A 13,466-nucleotide genomic window follows, 5' to 3' on the forward strand; every position below is an offset into this window, starting at 1 on the left:
GGCCCCGTGCCGCCAGGGACTCCGGTTCCGTCTCTGCCGGCCGCCCAGTCTGCAGCCGCGGCCGCTCGAGTGGCGGAAGCCAAGCCCGTCCTCACCTGTGAACCTTCAGCAGAGCAGCGCGCAGAAGAGAGCGGAGGCGCCCGCGCTCGGCATCCCCGCGGCGGCCCCTGCAGCGGCGGCGGCTCCCTCCGCCGTCTGGGACGCCAGGGGGAGGGCGCTTCGCTTTGTTGCTTATTCATGAGGCCGCGACTAAGCCTGGGGATTGGGCGGCAAGAAGATGCGCCCGCCCCGGCTCGGCGGGCACGGACAACCCGAACCGTCGCCCCACGCCCCTCCGCGCCCACTGCCCCGCCTCCGCTCGGGCGCGGGGGGCCGAGCTGCGGGGGCGGGTCTTACCCGCGTCCGGGCTCACGAGACCCCGATGAGACCCCCCCACCCTTCTGCCTCTCTTCGCTCTTTGGGCTTCCGCGACAGTTCTTCCTTATTCCCTACAGAGAAGAGACCAGGGCACTGTTTTCTCTAAAAGAGCCCGAATTTCTCTGGTCCTTGGGGCGAGGGGCGCAAGTCCGAGGCCTCAGGTTGTTCCTGGTGGAAACTACGGTTTTAGTCTCTTGGCGGTGCCCATGAGTAGAAACCAGTACAGTAGCCCCACACAAAGTGTTCCTTTCTCAGTCAGATAAGTGGTAATAAGAAGTACGGTTTATTGAGCCCGTGCTTCTGCCAGGAGCAATGCTAGGAGCTTCACTATTTGTAGTTGTTTAGTTGGTAAGTCGTGTCTGACTCTTTGTGACACCATGGACTGTAGACCATCAGGTTCCTCTGTCTAAGGAATTCTCCAGGAAACAATTCTCCTGGAGTAGGTTGCCATTTCCTTCTCCAGGGGATCTTCCCGACCCAGGGAACCAACCTTTGTCTCCTTCATTGGCAGGCAGATTCTTTACCGCTGAGTCGTAAGGGAACTGGCATTTATTAATAATCTCCTCAGTAACCCTAAAAGATAGATATCGGTAAACCCCACTTAACAAGGAGGGGGTTGAGGCTTAAGGCTGTGAACTTGCCCAAGGTTTTATGGCTAACGTGGGCCCTGGGAATTCATGACTCATTTTCTTGAGTTCCTGAAGGATTCAATTAATTTCCTTTACCTGATATTCCTAATATTGGATAGAAGGAGGTGTCAGGAATCCAAAAGCCATTCTAGAAGAACCCTCACAGCACTTTATGTTTGCAATCCACATGAATCATCTCTTCTGCTTAGTAACTCTCTGCTTTATAATAGCTTAGTTCGTTTTGTAGTTATTTGTAAACATCCTGAAGTCAGAGCAAGGTCTTGCACCTTTGACCTCCATAACTAACACTGCACAACTCTGCACTATCTTTCCTATTCCACCTCTTTTTAAAATATTTTGTTTGTATTTCCAGAAAAGTAGTCAAACAGTTCTTGAACGTGATGGACTTGGATCTGTAAGATCTGTTTTTGATATGTATTCAGTGTAATACAATATAATATATTGGACTGTGTGACCAGGCCTTCTACCTGGATTCAAGACCCACCAGGTGGATAAGCTACACATGCAGCCTGACCAGGAAGTGTTGTAACATTTTGTTTTTATGTCAGATGTCTGAAATTCAGACCACATCTCATAAAAATAATGTTATATGGTGAGATTCTCAGCTGGACCACAAAATTGATTCTATTTACCCAAATGCAGTTAAATAATAGTACTAATTTAAAAAAAAAAAATCAGGTGGACCAAAGGATCAAGGAGAATAGGAGAAGCAAGCAGGAGAAAGGGATTCCAGCTCCCCATGCAGGGAGAGTCAGCCCTACACACAAACTTGAAATATTCAGTTTCTCTGACATCTTCCTGGCTCCCTTTCTGCATCCCTCTCAAGCATCCTAGTGTTTTTCTAAAACACCTGTGATTTTCTCGAGTCCCAGCTACAGAACTCCGCTTCCCAGGCTGCCTTATTCTCAAAGTTTTCCATTCTCCAAAATTATCCTTCTCCCATAGTAGAATTCCTATTCTCCTTTTCCTTGATCCAAATTATTTCAGCTTACTTTACAGGGATCTTATTGGAACCCATTTATACACCTCCTTTAGCCTCCCCTCAATGGTTCGTATTGCTTTAAACAACTCTGATGAATGCAGTTTATCTCAACAGCTGCTGTGGGTACATGGCAGTGATAATAAGATCCTTTCTTCCACTCCAGCACACACACAAACTATAAATCAGGGAAACTTACATTCTAATCGGTAAATCCGCATACAATGAATGTTGTTAGTCTTTTACTAGTAAAGCAAGACATTGTATGTGTACATTAAAAGTGTTTGGCAATACCCAAAACACCAATCAAGGTAACAAGAAAGGAAGCTCAGGAAGACAATTTTGGGGTTGCCAGACTTAGTAACTTAAAATAGAGAATCTCCAATCTATATTTGGAACGTACTTATGCTAAAATGATTTGTTTATCCAAAATTCAAATTTAACTATTTTATCTGATCATCTTTGCTGTATTAGGTCATCACCTGGTTCTGATTGATAAAAACCTGTGTCAGAGAAGATCTGGTCACATGAAGAACTGGATAACCAACCCCAGGAGCCAGAGTGGACGATATCCACGTAAATACCACCCAGAAGTGAGTCTTTGCAATAGGATCTGAGCATTGTGGTGTCCTTGGTAAGGTTATCAGTAAATTGAGTAGAAATGCTCCGCAGTACAGCACCTAATTTTCTTTACCAAGTACCAAGTACTCTATCTGACAGCTTGATCCCTCGTGTATGTTGCCCATAAGGCACTGCTGAAATGAGTGTATGTGAGCTGGATTGTGTGTGTCTGTAACCAAGGTAACATCATCAAAGGAAGTATCACTTAAGGGCTCACATTAAGGGCTCTTGAAAACCAGCTGCAGGACTTCCCCAGACTCTGCACCGCTGTTTGATGAGGATGTTTTTTTGTTTGTTTATTTTTGTTTTGTTTTCATTTGAAATTATACCAGCGACAACCATGTGAGGCAGCAGAACAAAATGAAATGAAAGAGGCACATGAAAAAATATTCTTCTTGGAAGGCTGTGTTTCCCCGGAATCTCCTCAAAACATTTCCCTCAACTTTCTGCAAGTTCTTATTTTTCAGTGATTTTCCCTTCCTTTATTTTTGACCCCTTTAAAACTCCTTCCTTGGATTTTGTTGTTCTTATAAGTCTCCCAAGGCAGCCAACAAAGAGATCCACCCACAGAAGAAGGACAGGAGCTGCTAGAGTCTCAGTCATTTACATATTGGATATTTTCCTTCTCACTGTAGAAGCCTGTCTTTTCTTCCTGGCCTTCCTAAGTGTTTATGAACACGAGTTTTGCAGCATCTTGCAATGTTCTTCTCCCCAGGTCCTCCTTGACTCAAATTCTCTGTCAAGGACTTTCTGTTTGCTTTTAATTTCTTAAGTTGAAATTCCTAGGAATAGACTTCCATATGCTAAGTATAATCAGCTCATTCTGGGTATTCAATATTTGATGGTTGTGGTGATGATGTACTAAATAATGGTAATGACATTAGAATAATGTTAGAATGACATTAGAATAAGCTGTTGAAATTCTGATACATGTTTTCATTGCATTCAAAACCTTCAAACACTTGACAGTATCTATTTCAGTACTAATGAGCTTAGATTTCTACCTTGTACTAAATTATGTGCTTAATATGAAGTTTATTGGGAAGACAAGTCAGTAGAATAAATCCAATAAAATGGTTTTCTTAAAGCAAAGTTTTAGAATGGCAATTTTTTTTAAGTATAGTTGATTTACAATGTTGTGTTAGTTCTGGTATACAGCAAAGTGATTCAGTTTTACATATATATATATATATATATATATATATATATATATATATATTCATACAGAGAAGGCAATGGCACCCCACTCCAGTACTCTTGCCTGGAAAATCCCATGGACAGAGGAACCTGGTAGGCTGCAGTCCATGGGGTCGCTAAGGGTCAGACACGACTGAGGGATTTCACTTTCACTTTTCACTTTCATACATTGGAGAAGGAAATGGCAACCCACTCCAGTGTTCTTGCCTGGAGAATGCCAGGGATGGCAGAGCCTAGTGGGCTGCTGTCTGTGGGGTCGCACAGAGCTGGACGCGACCTAAGCGACTTAGCAGCAGCAGCATATATTCATATTCTTTTCCATTATTGTTTATTGAAAGATATTCAGTGTGTTATACAGTAAGACTTTGTTGTCTATTTTATATATAGTAGTTAGTATCTGCTAATCTCAAGTTCCTACTTTATCCCTCTCCCACCCCCTTTTCCCCTTTGGTAACCATAAGTTTGTTTTCTATGTCTATGAGTCTGTTTCTGTAACAGCAAATCTTTGTACACTGAAGTTGCTTTAACTGTCAACACAAAGTCCGTAATATTTATTGTTTAACTCTTTTGTTTAACTCTTATTATGCAAACACACAGATGAATCCTCTTGTTTCTTTGCTTTCCCCTAAGAAACCTATTATAATTGTTGAAGCAGAGTATTATATGCTTTATAGTCCCTTCTTTTTAAAATCTGTTATTTTCTATTTTCCCTCATTAAGTGTTAGATTTCTTTAGGCCTTGAACTTTCCGATTCTGTTCTAACAAATGGAATTTTGACTGTTGCCTTGAAAAAGCAAGATAAGAGAGGAAAGAGCTACTGATGTAGGTACAAAAGCAAAATGTTCACCAGTACAGCTCTTTAAAAAGAAACTTTTTAGATAAAGTCATGGGAGAAAACATTTATAAGAAATAAATCTTCCTTTTTTCGGCCATAAATAATGTCCTTGTAAGACTGTCAGTAAAAAAAATAAAAAATAAGAGATTTGAACATCAAAGATCTAATGTCTTCTGTGGAATATACCCTTTAATCCTGAGTTGGTCCTCATGAATAACTCTATTCAAAAATGACATCTATAACTCTAGAAAAGATAAGAATTGCCTTTTACAATGTCGAAGAGTTTAACTCCATCCTTTCTTTTTTTACATGCCTAATGATAGCTAAATCAATAACTTTAATAGATTCATTATATTAAGTAATGAGCATGAGATAGTTATTATTGACATGGGTTTACATGTATGTGTGCTGGGTGCTTAGTCGCTCAGTCGTGTCCTACTCTTTGCCACCCCATGGACTGTAGCCCACCAGGCTGCTCTGTCCATGGAGATTCTGCAGGCAAGAATACTGGAGTGGGTTGCCATGCCCTCCTCCAGGGGGTCTTCCCAACCCAGAATTGAACACAAGTCTCCCACACTGCAGGCGGAGTTTTTACTATCTGAGCCACTAGGGAAGCCGTATAGGTGTACACACCTACTGCCTATGTTGCAAAGAAAAATTTACTCCTTTCTGCCCCTATCAAGGATAGAATTTTTAAAAATGGCTTTACCAGGAATGGCAAAACTCGGGCCCAAGGAACAACTCTTGTCAAAGAAAGTTCTTAGAGATGGAAGTAGATTATCTAAAGAGGTTATATATTCTCTTTTGTTCTAGGTTTCTAAAAAAGGATAAATTTTATTTTGGCTGGGATGTGGGTTTTCTGGTTAAACACCATTAGCTCACTCAACAAGGAAATTACAGGGATAGGTTTAAGTGTGGGAAAACTACCAGATATATTGACTATGGCTCACTATATTGTTGTTCATTATCTGGTTTCCAACAAATGTTATCTCACATTTTAAAAATGCGACTTGGGCATTAACATCAAACTCAGGATACATTATATCAGTCTGCAGCACCCTGACAGCAAAAGCAGAGAACAGGATATGATGAAGGGGTTATCAATACCATTACAATGAAGACATTCTTGAGACTCTTAATCAGAAGAGTACCAACAATTTGAACATTTTGAACATTGATTTACTAAGGTTTAAATATGGCATGGATGTAAGTGCAAAAAGAAAAAAGATTTTCCTTCAGTATTGCATTCAACCTCCTGATAAATTCTTTGTCCGTATACATTTTAGTTAATTCTTCTGGCTACACTGTCTAAGAAACAGCATAATTGAGTCCAGGTTTCACAGTCATTGAACAATGAGAAGCACATCATTTAATGTAGGCTATACATTTATCTTGGCATTGAGTTTAGCTCTATGGTTAATCAGCATGTGTTTTTGTTTTGTGAAAAAGAATGTGGTTCTTGTAAAGATATCTAAGTCAAACTTAACTTTCCTCACAGATGTTCGTTTTAGCTGATAGGAAAAGGTTATACACACAAAAACATTATGAATAATACATAATATAAAATTTCTTCATATGTTTCTTCAATAATCTAAAAGTGGCACTGATTTTTATTATCTTTTTTCATGATACCACTACAGAGAGGAACTAGCTGATAAAACCTACGTGGAAGCCTATGCAGAAAGGCCACGCCCTGATATAGTAAGTACATGTGCTACATAAAACCATCTTCCCCCTTCCCCCTAAAATTGTAAGTTCTGAATTAAGACAGTGTGTTTTATATAGTCTCACATCTCCCGCAACACCTATGGCAGTACCTTGCCTTAAGACAGCAGCTGTTCAAAAAGTATTTGTTGACTATTTAATTATGGCCATAAGCCTATTGCCAAAATAAGCACTGTAATGCTAATCATTTTACAGCTATGAAGCACAAACTAAAACTACTAACCGAAAAGGAAGTTTGACCAGCTTCAGAATGAAATATATTAATCCCAAGCAAATTAGGAAGATATATCCCAATGGAGGGCTTCCCAGGTAGCGCTAGTGGTAAAGAATCAGCCTGCCAGTGTAGAGGATGTAAGAGCTGCAGGTTTGATCCCTGGGTCGGGAAGATCTGCTAGAGAAGGACATGGCAGCCCACTCCAGTATTCTGGCCTGGAAAATTCCATGGACAGAGGAGCCTGGCGAGCTACAGTCCATGGGGTCACAAAGAGTCACACAAATGACTAAGTGACTGGGCACACACACCACATTTCAAGGGAAGTGGCTTTGAGACTAAGGATTTAATTATTTTTTATATCTTATAAGAAGGAATTATTCCTCGCTTGTATATGTCCTATCTGAAACCAGGGGACTAGGCCAATTGATATATCAAGTCACCTTCCTGCACAAGTCTGCAATCCTTTTCATTGGTAAAGTTCACATTCATTTAAAGAGAAACGGCATATGAAAACAAGATACAGCCTGAGAATAAGATTTGAAAAAAAAAAAACCTCTTCAAGCTGAATTCAGAACTCATATTCTATCCAGGACCAAATCCCTTGAAATAGCCAGAGCAATAGGTTTTGTTTTTATTTGTTCTTTGTCATGACCTACAATATAAAATGGACGTAAAAGATGCATTTTACAGAATCAGTTCAAAGCAATTCCTCCATAACTGGTGTATAAAAATAGCCAAAGGGAAAAAAATTTCCTTCAGATCAGAGTGATTGAAAATATATTTCACACAGAAAAAATTATTTACTTTTGGACTGGTCTAAATCTAAAGTGTGAGGCATCACCACAAAAGAAGAAATAAATTGGTCCCCAAAAGATTCCTAGTAAGGATACGTAGGATGATCACTTGATGTTCTTCCTTTTCTCTTTTTGCTTTTAGGAGCTTTCAATAAGGGGTCTACAGGCCTAGTGACATATCTTGTTTTCCTTCCATTTCTCTCTTTATAAAAGGCATTTTAAGGCACTTATCATTGCCAACTAATGTTCATTTTACAACACTGTTCTCAGCAGTCATCTTCCATGGACGAGCACTTTTCACTAAGATCATATTCTGCTTAGCTCATCAAAAATATAAGACTTCTTTTTCTTTCTGTCAGACTTCATTTTTCCTGTAAAGTCTACTTCTGTGGTCTTTTTTTTATCACACCTCTGCTTGATTCCTAGATTCCATACTGCTGCTTTTGTAATTTATTGTCTTCTCCAGTGTGTATATTGTTCCTAGTTTTGAAGAGGCAAGTCTGGGCACTTTGGCCCAATCCATTTTGATCTCATAGTCTTTTTTTTTCTCATTTTCTCATGATCAAATGATTATTTTCAAAGCAATAATATGGAAATCAATATTCTGTCCCATAATTCTGTGCAACTAGGACTATAGAAATGTCACTGTCCCTGCCCCACATCTTCAAATGAACATTCTCAGGTCACAACAGCAAGTCTTCCCAAAGGGTAACTTCTGGAAAAACAAGCTATTTCCTTGGCTCATACTTCCCCCTTTTTGTAGGATGCACCAACCATCTATCCAAGAATATACTGGGGAGCAGAGAGGCATCCACCAAGAAGCCCACAGTGGTTGACAGCCATAAGATTAGAGACAGGCACAAAGGTACAGGTCAACATACTGGCAAAAAATCCATGACAGCTTGGGAGTAACTCTTCATTTCATTCATGGTGGAAACACAAAACATCCTAGGATGCCCTCTTCCTGAGAGATAGTTGCTATGGAGTCACCAAGTCCACAGTACTTGGATTCTCTGCCAGTGAGCTATACCCTAGGTCTCAGAGTGATCACATGGAAGTGATGTGTGATGACTAGCAGCAGAAGCAGCCATCCCCTTTCACACTATCTCCCCGATAACTTGGGCAAAGGAAGATCACACTTCTTTCTGTACATCTCCAGATCCTAATTCCTTAGCCTTGTCACACTCTTGGTAATGCTGTGAAACTTTACCATGGACCACAGTTCCAAGGACCTCTGAACACAGTCTTGAAGTTAAGCCTGTGAACAACCCACACTTTCCATGGAAGATTGCAATATGCTGAGCATAATTAATGAGACTAGGAAGCTGATAGAGTTGCCACCCCAAAATATTTCATCCTATTGTTGGAGAAACAGCTCATCCCCTACCTGGAGGAGCAACCGTCATGTACATCAGCACCTGACTGGCTGGGCCAGCCATGAGGGCACCCGTGGCCAGATGGACAGACAGAGCCACCAGAAAACCAAACCTGTCCCAAATCATGTGCCAGGGCTGTCAGCTTCACTGCCCTGCCTCCCAGCCATTGTTAGAGTCTTGAATTCCAGTATGCCGCCATGTTTGAGGCAGCCTGAGGACGAGAGCCAGATTCTGTGTGGTGCAACGCCCTATTCACTCATGAGCAGTTGACAGACCCACTACTTTGCCCAAGACACAATCTCAGCAGTTGGCTTCAACTCCTCTACCTGGGAGGAGGAAATGTGGGAGACAAGAAGGCATCATAGGCAAATGATTTTTTTTTAAAGATATAGGATAAATAAAAACACTAGAATATAGAAACATTCTCCTCATCAAAAAGAAAGAAACAAAGGCAAAGAGGACTACCTCCACCCTTTTGCTCCTTCTCCATTCCTTCCTCCAAGCCCAGGAGCTGGACTTCCAACCACAGAAATGGAAGAAGGAGGCGCTTGAGTTAGGGGATTGAGCAGGAACTCTGAGGTTGCTGCTTTCCTTCTTGTCACCTTCTTCAGGAGCAACCTTGAGGGCAGACACTGAGGAGGTGCAGCTTAGGTCTGGGGTGATATGCCTGAGACCTGCCCTTTCTACAGGAAAGCTCAGTGGGGTTGGCCAACCGGGGGATTTTCCTTTAAAACACACCGGACAGTCATACCGGTTGTTAAAATAAAGCATTTATCAGTTGGTGAAAAGCCATGATCCCAAGCTGTTACTCGAAGCCCTCCCCTTTGCTTCAACTCCTCCACCAACTCCCCATCATCCCAGACTAAAATGTGGGGGAGCAGGTAATGCCTGGCACAGACAGGGGTCACTTCTGATCAGTTAGTATCAGGCTCACACCATTTGAATTATTTTTAATAGCTTCTCTGGTTAAAGCAGAACAGTGACATCTTTAGAGAGGGAATATGAGAAAGATCTTCTCCCTCCAAAAGCACATTTTCAGACTAAATAGTCCACAGTGGCATCTTTGTTTCAAAGTGAATCTTCCTACTTTGGGTTCTGCCTGTGCCTTGTAGAAGGAAGTAGAACTTACTGCATAATTTTTTTAACTTAATTTTTAATTGAAGGATAATTGCTTTACAGAATTTTGTTGTTTTCTGTCAAACATCAACATGAATCAGCCATAGGTATACATATGTCCCCTCCCTCTTAAACCTCCCTCCCATTGTCCTCCCCATCCCACCCCTCTAGGTGGATACAGAACCCCTATTTGGGTTCCCTGAGTCATACAGCAAATTCCCACTGGCTATCCATTTTACATATGGTGATGTCCACAATATTCTCTCCATACATCTCACCATCTCTTCCCTTCTCCCCCGTGTCCGTAAGTCTGTTCTCTATATCTATTTCTCCATTGCTGCCCTGCAAATAAATTCATTGGTACCATCTTTCTAGATTCCGTATATATGCGTTAGTATATGATATTTATCTTTCTCTTTTCTGACTTATTTCACTCTGTATAATAGGCTCTAGGTTCATCCGCCTCATTAGAACTGACTCAAATGTGTCCCTTTTTATGACTGAGTAGTATTCTATTGTGTATATGTACCACCACTGCTTTATCCATTCATCTCTCAATGGACATCTAGGTTGCTTCCATGTTCTAGTTATTGTAAATAGTGCTGTGATGAACACTGAGATACATGTGTCTTTTTCGATTTTGTTTCCTCAGGGTATATGCCTAGGAGTGGGATTGCTGGGCCACATGGTGGTTTTATTTCTAGTTTTTTAAGGAATTTCCATACCATTCTCCATAGTGGCCATATCAATTTACATTCCCACCAGTGCAGAGGGTTCCCTTTCCTCCATACCCTCTCCAGCCTTTATTGTTTGTAAACTTTTTGATGATGGCCATTCTGACCAGTGAGAGGTGATATCTCTTTGTAGTTTTGATCTGCATTTTTCTAATAAAATGAGAGATGTTGAGCATCTTTTCATGTGTTTGTTAGCCATCTGTATGTATTCTTTGGAGAAATGTCTGTTTTGGTCTTTTCCTCGCTTTTTGATGGGGTTGTTTGTTTTTCTGGTATTGACTTGTATAAGCTGCTTGTATGTTTTGGAAATTAAACCTTTGTCAGTTGTTTCATTTGCTATTATTTTCTCCCATTCTGACAGTTATCTTTTCACCTTGTTTATAGTTTTCTTTACTGTGCAAAAGCTTTTAAGTTTAATTAGGTCCCACTCACTTATTTTTGTTTTTATTTCCATTACTCTGGGAGGTGGGTCACAGAGGATTTGCTTTGATTTATGTCATCAAGTGTTCTGCCTGTGTTTAATGTGTTTTCCTCTAAGAATTTTATTGTTTCTGGTTTTACATTTAGGTCTTCAACCCATTTGAGTTTATCTTTGTGTATGGTGTTATAAAGTGTTCTAATTTCTTTCTTTTACATGTAGCTGTCCAGTTTTCCCAGCACCACTTATTGAAGAGGCTATATTTGCCCCCATAAGATATTATTGTATCCTTTGTCAAAAATAAGGTACCCATAGGTATGTGGGTTTATTTCTGGGCTTTCTATCTTGTTCCATTGGTCTATATTTCTGTTTTTGTTGTAGTACCATACTGTCTTGATGACTGTAGCTTTGTAATATAATCTGAAGTCTAGAAGGTTGATTCCTCTAGCTCTATTCTTTCTCAAGACTGCTTTGGCTATTCAGGATCTTTTGTGTTTCCATATGAATTGTGAAATTTTTTGTTCTAGCTCTGTGAAAAATGCCATTGGTAATTTGATAGGGATCTCATTGAATCTGTAGATTTCATTCATTAGTATAGTCATTTTCACAATATTGATCTTCCTACCCAGGAACATAGAATATCTCTCCCATCTATTTATGCCTTCTTTGATTTCTTTAATTTTGTAAATTTCTGTATACGGTTCTTTTGTCTCCTTAGGCAGGTTTATTCCTAGATATTTTATAATTTTTGTTGTAATAGTGAATGGAATTGATTCCTTTATTTCTCTAATGTTTTATTGTTAGTATATAGGAATGCAAGTGATTTCTGTGTATTGATTTTGTATCCCGTGACTTTGCTAAATTCACTGATTAGCATTACTAATTTTCTGATAGTATCTCTAGGGTTTTCTATGTATAGTTTCATGTCATCTGCAAATAGTGAGAGCTTTACTTCTTCTTTTCCAATCTGGATTCCTTTTATTTCTTTTTCTTCTCTGATTGCCATACTAGAACTTCCAAAACTATGTTGAATAATAGTGGCGAGAGTGGACACCCTTGTCTTGTTTCTGATCTCAGAGGGAATGCTTTCAGTTTTTCACCACTGAGAATAATGTTTGCTGGGGGTTTATCATATATGGCCTTTACTAGGTTGAGGTAGGTTCCTTCTATGCCCATTTTTTTGAAGAGTTTTAATCATAATTGGGTGCTGAATTTTGTCATAGGGTTTTTCTGCATCTATTGAGGATATCATAGAGTTTTTATCTTTTAATTTGTTAATATGGTGTATCACATTGATTGATTTGTATATATTACAGAATCCTTGCATCCCTGGAATAAACCCAACTTGATCATGGCGTATGAGCTTTTGAATGTATTGTTGAACTCTGTTTGCTAAAATTTTGCTGAGGATTTTTGCATCTATATTCATCAGTGATATTGACCTGTAGTTTTCTTTTTGTGTGTTGTCTTTTTCTGGTTTTGGTGTCAGGGTGATAGTGGCCTCATAGAATGAGTTTGAAAGTGTTCCTTCCTCTGCAATTTTTTGAAAGAGTTTTAGAAGGATAGGCGTTAGCTCTTCTCTAAATGTTTGATATAATTCACCTGTGAAGCCATCTGGTCCTGGCCCTTTGTTTTTTGGGAAATTTTTAATCACAGTTTCGATTTCAGTGCTTGTAGTTGGGTTGTTCATGATTGCTGCATAGGTTACCTGGAGATTCTTGGCCTTCTAGCCTAAGAGAGCAAACAAGGGTTCTAGAACCTAAGTAGAAGTAATGTTTAGGAACCAAGAGGTGCATTAAGCTTCAAATTAGGATAATAATAGTTTTGCTAGCCTAGGATTGTTGAATTAAATGAGATAGTGTGGAAAGTGCTTAGCAGAGTGTCCTTAATGCCCATTATATGTACAATAAGTACTATTATTTGAAACAGAGTGCAGACCCAGTTGATGAGATATTGATTTTTAGATATAAAAGGAGGTATTTCTTGAGTTGATGGCTAATGGATTTTCTTTTTCTTTTGAGGACCTTTCTAAGAGCAGAAGTAAACCTATTGACATTCTGCTATTTAAATTTCAAATTTTGATGGACAGAATTATTTTCTGGGCATAGATCTTTTAAGTAATAAGTCTGATATAATTCTGTAGCATTTTCTTGGAATTTCACCAAAGAAATTTAATCAATAAAGTTATCAAATTTAACTAAGGAGTTTGGATTATGTCCACCAGGATCTTCTCATTAACATAAAAATTTCCCCAAACAGAAATATTCTTAAATAGGGAGAAAATATTGTTTAATTTGCCGAGATTATGCTATCATTTAAAATGATTTGGCATTTTATGAAACTGCACTTAACTACAAGCAATTACATTGCTTACATAGCTGAAAATAGGT

General features: G+C 39.6%; 1 protein-coding gene and 1 pseudogene across 5 annotated transcripts in view; both read right to left on the reverse strand.

Moving 5' to 3' along the window:
* The window catches only part of ARMH4 (armadillo like helical domain containing 4), a 258,708-nt gene that overhangs the window by 143,112 nt on the left and 102,130 nt on the right, over positions 1-13,466 (reverse strand). For 4 of the 5 annotated variants that reach the window (XM_060418099.1, XM_015097095.4, XM_060418101.1 and 1 more), the window contains exon 1: positions 96-197. The exons of the other annotated variant lie outside the window; for it this stretch is intronic. The gene's annotated coding sequence lies outside the window, so the exon portion shown is untranslated. Of the gene's footprint in view, positions 1-95; positions 198-13,466 lie in introns of those variants that run through there. 5 annotated transcript variants of the gene reach the window in all.
* On the reverse strand, positions 8,067-12,766 carry LOC114115870 (mitochondrial carrier homolog 2-like; annotated as a pseudogene).

The sequence above is a fragment of the Ovis aries genome, chromosome 7 (assembly GCF_016772045.2).
Source record: "Ovis aries strain OAR_USU_Benz2616 breed Rambouillet chromosome 7, ARS-UI_Ramb_v3.0, whole genome shotgun sequence".
NCBI classification, from domain to species: domain Eukaryota; kingdom Metazoa; phylum Chordata; class Mammalia; order Artiodactyla; family Bovidae; genus Ovis; species Ovis aries.